The following is a 6,958-nucleotide window of genomic DNA, read 5'->3' as shown; positions in this document are numbered from 1 at the left end:
TTCTTGTGGCTGTCTTCTTTTAGGTTTGTTGAGGGATTACCTTCTTGTTTTTTCTAGGGCGTTGTTCCCGTTCTTGTATTGGTTTTTTTCTGTTATTATCCTTTGAAGGGCTGGATTCGTGGAGAGATAATGCGTGAATTTGGTTTTGTCGTGGAATACTTTGGTTTCTCCCTCTATGATAATTGAGAGTTTGGCTGGGTATAGTAGCCTGGGCTGCAGTTTGTGTTCTCTTAGTGTCTGTATAACATCTGTCCAGGCTCTTCTGGCTTTCATAGTCTCTGGTGAAAAATCTGGTGTAATTCTGATAGGCTTGCCTTTATATGTTACTTGACCTTTTTCCCTTACTGCTTTTAGTATTCTATCTTTATTTAATGCATTTGATGTTCTGATTATTATGTGTCGGGAGGAATTTCTTTTCTGGTCCAGTCTATTTGGAGTTCTGTAGGCTTCTTGTATGTTCATATGCATCTCATTCTTTAGATTTGGGAAGTTTTCTTCAATAATTTTGTTGAAGATGTTTGCTGGACCTTTGAGTTGAAAATCTTCATTCTCATCCACTCCTATTATCCGTACGTTTGGTCTTCTTATTGTGTCCTGGATTTCCTGGATATTTTGAGTTAGGATCTTTTTGCATTTTCCATTTTCTTTGATTGTTGTGCCGATGTTCTCTATGGAATCTTCTGCACCTGAGATTCTCTCTTCCATCTCTTGTATTCTGTTGCTGATGCTCAAATCTATGGTTCCAGATTTCTTTCCTAGGGTTTCTATCTCTAGTGTTGCCTCGCTTTGAGTTTTCTTTATTGTGTCTACTTCCCTTTTTAGGTCTAGTATGGTTTTGTTCATTTCCATCACCTGTTTGTATGTTTTTTCCTCTTTTTCTGTAAGGACTTCTACCTGTTTGATTGTGTTTTCCTGTTTTTCTTTAAGGACTTGTAACTCTTTAGCAGTGTTCTCCTGTATTTCTTTAAGTGATTTATTAAAGTCCTTCTTGATGTCCTCTACCATCATCATGAGATATGCTTTTGAATCTAGGTCTAGGTTCTCAGGTGTGTTGGGGTTCCCTGGACTGGGCCAAGTGGGTGTGCTGGGTTCTGGTGATGGTGAGTGGTCTTGGTTCCTGTTAGTAAGATTCCTCCGTTTACCTTTCGCCATCTGGTAATCTCTGGAGTTAGTAGTTATAGTTGACTCTGTTTAGAGATTGTTCTTCTGGTGATTCTGTTACCGTCTATCAGCAGACCTGGGAGACAGATTCTCTCCTCTGAGTTTCAGTGCTCAGAGCACTCTCTGCTGGCAAGCTCTCTTACAGGGAAGGTGCGCAGATATCTTGTATTTGGACCTCCTCCTGGCCGAAGAAGAAGGCCCAAAACAGGACCTTTCTCAGACACTGTGTTGCTTTGGCAGTTCCCAGGTGGTACAGACTCTCACCTAAGCAGACTAAATTCCTAAGTTCCTTGGAGTCCCGGGACCAAGATGGCGACCGCTGCTGCTGTGGCTTAGGTCGCCTCCCCAGACGGGCGGGCACCTGTCCTCTGGTCCGGAAGGTGGCCGGCTGTCCCCGGCCCACACAGGGTGCTGCCTCAGCGCCTCTGTGCTTCTGCCTGTTCCAGAAGCTGTCAGGTTCTCTGGCGCACCCTCTCACCTGTTCAGACTAATTTCCTAAGTTCGGCGGGTCCCGGACCAAGATGGCGACCGCTGCTGCTGTGGCTTAGGCCGCCTCCCCAGCCGGGTGGGCACCTGTCCTCTGGTCCGGAAGGTGGCCGGCTGTCCCCGGCCCACGCAGGGTGCTGCCTCAGCGCCTCTGTGCTTCCGCCTGTTCCAGAAGCTGTCAGGTTCTCTGGTGCACCCTCTCACCTGTTCAGACTAATTTCCTAAGTTCGGCGGGTCCCGGACCCCCTAAACACATTTCTAAATGTGAGGAGCTGAACTCCAAACTAGAGTTTCTTTTCCTTCCTTGCTTCATTCTGAGATTTTTCTTCTTAAAGTCTCTAGTTAGTAATAGAATGTATAAGAACAGGTATTATGAAATTATAATAAAAACATTATGATATATTCAAAATATGACTACTTATGTTGACCCGAATGTCTATAATTTTTTACAAATTTAGCATGTGCCTTGTGTAGACAAAATAGGTGTACTATTATCCAAAATATTACAAAGTTTGATGAAATTATTATTTTGCCCTTTTTCTTAGTTGTCTATTGCAGTAGTCAATGAAAGAAACAAAGTGGTCTACTAATTGATTGGATTCTTATATAAAAATATTGAAATGGAATTGTTTGTGATTACTGTCATTGATGGGCAAAATATTAACATGTTTATGCCATGTTTTTATTGCAGACATTATGATGGCTACAAATGACACACTACACTATCCTTGTACTCGCATGACCAATACCGCTATTGATGGGAAACAGAACAGCTAAAAGCTTAACTAAAGAGAGGGGCTGACTATAAGGAAACAATTCTCAAATTAGCATGTGTGCTTGTAACTTACATAATACCTTATACTGATATAGACCAAAGTATAAGTGATACAATTAGATCATAATATAGATAGTAAATGCAGATAATATAAAAATTATAAGGTTACCGATAAAGCTTGGCCATCAATAATTGCAATTTGCATATTGTTAAAATGAGGCTGAATAGCAAACTGTACATAAAATACATAAGTGTAAGATCGCTATGTCTATTTCTAAATTTAATACCTTGCTAGTTCAAATTATTCTTATAAAACAAAACTTACTTTGCATTGTGTAATTTGTGTGAAACTTACACACATATGCTTGTTATGAGCACTAAACTGAACTGAATTCATTATGACAACACAGACAAGACAAACTAACTGCTCAACAGGGCCTTTTAAAAGGAAATACAACACGGATATTGTCCCTGTTCTGACTCTATGCTAATTAGGAAATGCTAAACAGTTGCTACAGTAAGACCGTGCACATATCTCAGACCTACTTCTCTTCCTAGGCTGGGTTTTCTCAGTGCTGGTGACAGGTATGATTTGATTGTTTTGTGTAATCAATGACTAAGATTCTGGTTTCTTTAACTAGCCTTAAGGAAAGTGAAATTGCAGCTGCTGTAATAATTTGCAGATAATCAATTTAATCTGCTTTCTTGTCTAGGGAACATGTGGCCATTTTAGGGAAATTCTGTGATTGCCACTAACCATTGAGTGAAATGTAAAACTACAATTTTCATTTTCTAGGGAAAAAGAAATATGGATTCTGATAAGCTTTGAACCTTTGGGTACCCTCTTAGCTTTGAAGATAACTTTTGCTTGGTGCTCTCTCTTGGCATTTCGACTTAAATTGCTGTGGTTAACTCTTAAATTGTTTGCACCTCCAGGAAAAGTCTATGGTAATACTTGAAGTAACATTTTTATTTAAAATAACTTACTTCAGGGGAAGATGTTATATATTCAACTTCTAAATTTTGTATAATTGCTGAACACAGAATATTTATGAGAATGAAAACTTGCAGTCAAGTTTTTGTATTGGAAAAATGATGTTACTTTAAGGCTGATCTTTAAATATAAATAAAAAATGGTTGAATGACTAGTAATAATATAGCATAACCTGAAATAGATGGGTAATAAAAGAGAGGAGTGTAAAGAGTCAATAGAGGTATATTAAAAATTGAATCCCATATGTATTAAAATAGTAATAGCACAGTAGGGAAGATTACAAGAAAAATGACTTTATTGGACACTGGTAATATTATTATACAAGATATGTGAAGGTATTCCACCTGAAGAAATGCAGAAGATAATGGCATAGTGCTCATGAAAGGTGTGAGCCATCCAGATTAATTAGAAAATAGTTTGAGGACATAATGAGGTACTGGACTTTGAGACTGAAGAGTGATGGCCATATTCAAGTAGCCAGGGAAGGTAGCACAAATGTCAAGTGCGATATATGACATGCCACTGGCTAAGAAGCAGAAATACTGATGTTCTCTGAATACTCAATAAGCTCATATTTGTACACTGGTGATAATTCTCCTTACCAACAAGGCAAGAGAAAAGTGTTGGGATTGAAATTCAGCTGTCGATTCATAAGCCTTTTGAGAGCAGGGGTCAGAGGAGCAGGGATGGGCATAGCTGAAGCTTCCTGGATCTCTGACCCACATTAGGACAAGAATTAAAAACAAAAAATAGTGAACCAAGATTTCTGCTTTTGGGAAAGATATTTTGAGAGGGACAATAATTACTTAGCTTTATGAAAGCAATAATGTATGAAACACTAGATGCCTTAGTCAGTGTTTCTATTCCTGCACAAACATCATGACCAAGAAGCAAGTTGGGGAGAAACAGGTTTTTCAGCTTACACTTCCACACTGTGTTCATCACCAAAGGAAGTCAGGACAGGAATGCAAGCAGGTAAGGAAGCAGGAGCTGATACAGAGGCCATGGGGTGGGGGGTGGGGGGGCTGGAGGGGGATGGTACTTACTGGCCTGCTTCCACTGGCTTGCTCAGCTTGCTTTCTTATAGAACACAAGACTACAAGTCCAGGAATGGCACCACCCACATGGAACCCTTCCCTCTAGATCACTAAGTGAGAAAATGCCCCACAGCTGGATCTCATGGAGGCACTTCCTCACCTGAAGCTCCTTTCTCTGTGATAACTCCAGCTTGTGTCAAGCTGACACAAAACCAGCCAGTACACTAGACCAGGAGATACTCCACATAAGACCCATAGAGATAGTTACTTTTCAAGGGAGGACTTAACTAAGTCCTATGACCACCTAGAAATAGCTGGGGAATGATTTACAATGTATACCACACACAGCAGACTGGGAAGAGTTGTTTGTTTCTTTCAGACGGTGGCATTACCAGTGGGATTTCAGAGTCAGGCACAAGGATAAGTTCAAGAGGCAAACTGCAAAAGGATAAAGCTTGACATCATCAAAGGGCCAGAGAACTGCAGGGCGTCAGAAAGTGGTCAAATCTGAGCCACACACTGCCAAGAAAGACTCCTTACAAGGGTCAGAAGAAATGGATCCCTAGATCTCACCCTGGGGTAGCATTCTCCTGTTGCCTACTAAATACAGTTGACTATAGGTTAAAAGCTAAGTTTTCTTAAATTCGTGAATCGATTGATATTCTCTCAACAGGATGCCGTTTTAATCTATGCCACTCCAATGTGTGAGCTGTGTGTCATAACTCACTTCTAGAGAGTGAATCATAGAAACAGAATGAAAAGTGTGTAGACCACAATACATGTGATCCAGTTGAACACCACTAGATATAATATTTGATGACTTGTTCCTTTTGATAGAATGAGAAAGGTTCTTATCTCGGCAGCATATTTTCTGTATGATATTTATGTATTAAATATACAATTTTATGTATATTTAATTTGTAGGGAAATCTACAGACGTGAAGATCATGTAAAACTATGAAAAGCTGTAGAGACTGGGCACATGGCAAATCATGTCCTTGTATAGTACTGGAAAAACACTAAATAATGCCAAAAAAATGAGATCTAGAAAGAGTATAGTTTGATTAATATAAAAGTACACAAAGAAATAGACAACCACAAATTCTAGCTTCCCAGGAAAATTCTAACAAAAATTGAAAAATGAATACAATTTTTCCACATTCCATTCTAGAAAACTAAGTTCTCAGCTAACCCTGGAGAGTAAATAGAATCCTGTAATAGAAAATCAGAACAACGTAACAAAGTATTGGACAAATTGGGTATCTTCTCATCTACACAGATAACTTCAGTTTGTTTGAGCTGGAGACAGCAGGTGGAATATTGGATTTTGCTGGTTGCCATTCTAATTGAGAAAAGTGGCTTCTAGTTTTTAGGGAGAGACTCTGAGTTAAAAGAATAAGACAAAGAGTGATACAGGGCATTTGATATTCTTTTCTGGAATATATACAAGTATACATATACAGCCATACCACACACTCACATACACAAGAGAGAGACAGAGACATAGACAGAGACAGAGAGACAGAGACAGGGAAACAGAGAGAGAGATAGAGAGAATCTTAGCAAACTAAATGCAGCATCATTTGAACCACTGAATATATCCTAATAATTTATTCAAACATTAAAAAAATTAAGACAATGCAGTTGCCCATAATAAAAAATGCTAAATAAGTTAATGGGAATCAATCATCAAATAATCTCGAGTCATAAAATTATTCCACATTGTCTAAAATACTTTATGTTTTAAAAACTAGTAACAAACAGAACATTTTTAGTCCTGTAAAATGACTCGTGATTCCTAGACAGGAAGCACAATTCTCCCTAATGCAGCTCTGTCTTTGTTATTGCCTGTAGCTGCTACCCCCTGCCTGCACAGAAAGTGCATTTGTTACCCCCTGTAGCTCCTGAGCCTGCAGTGTGTGATCAGTTTGGACCATAGTTTGATTTCAATATATTTCATAATATTTGCTGGCCTACCTCTACAATCTGAAAATAAGGTGGGACATGAGGTTTCGTCATGAAGCTTATTTTATTATGGGGAGCCAGGCCCTCACTATCAGAACATTTATGTTATGCTTCCAGAAGGACAGGCCTATGAAAGAATTTTAGAGTAAAACAGAGACACAAAAGGTCTCATCTTGGAGATGGCATACCTCTGCTATACAACCTGAAGCCGTTTCTGTATGTGGAGCACTAATCCTATTGGAAATAAAATTCCCTTCTTGGAACCAGGTTTACTAAAGTATGTGTCCACAATTTTTAAAGCTCTTATTGATCATTCTCTACTAAATTAAATTGAAAAAAATATTCTGTGTTATCTTCATATTCACTGGAGCATGGTTAAACTCTCAGTGGTCTGCCCCTTAAGGAGAACTGAATCTTTCCCCTCCTGTACCCAGCCAGAAGCCATGAATTGTGGAGAACTAAGTTCCTTATCACACTTTAAGCATTCTCTTTGAGGACTTCCTGTTTAGAAATTGCACTTTTGAGGGGTGAGTACAGGGG

At 39.1% G+C, this 6,958-nt stretch overlaps 1 non-coding gene across 1 annotated transcript; it reads left to right on the top strand.

Moving 5' to 3' along the window:
- Positions 1 to 2,878: 2,878 nt before the first annotated feature.
- On the top strand, positions 2,879 to 3,009 carry Gm23960. Its single transcript, XR_003956575.1, has one exon. It is a non-coding gene; the product is annotated as a small nucleolar RNA SNORA72 (small nucleolar RNA).
- Positions 3,010 to 6,958: the final 3,949 nt, after the last annotated feature.

Source organism: Mus musculus, chromosome 6 (assembly GCF_000001635.26).
Source record: "Mus musculus strain C57BL/6J chromosome 6, GRCm38.p6 C57BL/6J".
Lineage (NCBI taxonomy): Eukaryota > Metazoa > Chordata > Mammalia > Rodentia > Muridae > Mus > Mus musculus.
This window is presented reverse-complemented; position numbering and strand designations above follow the sequence as displayed.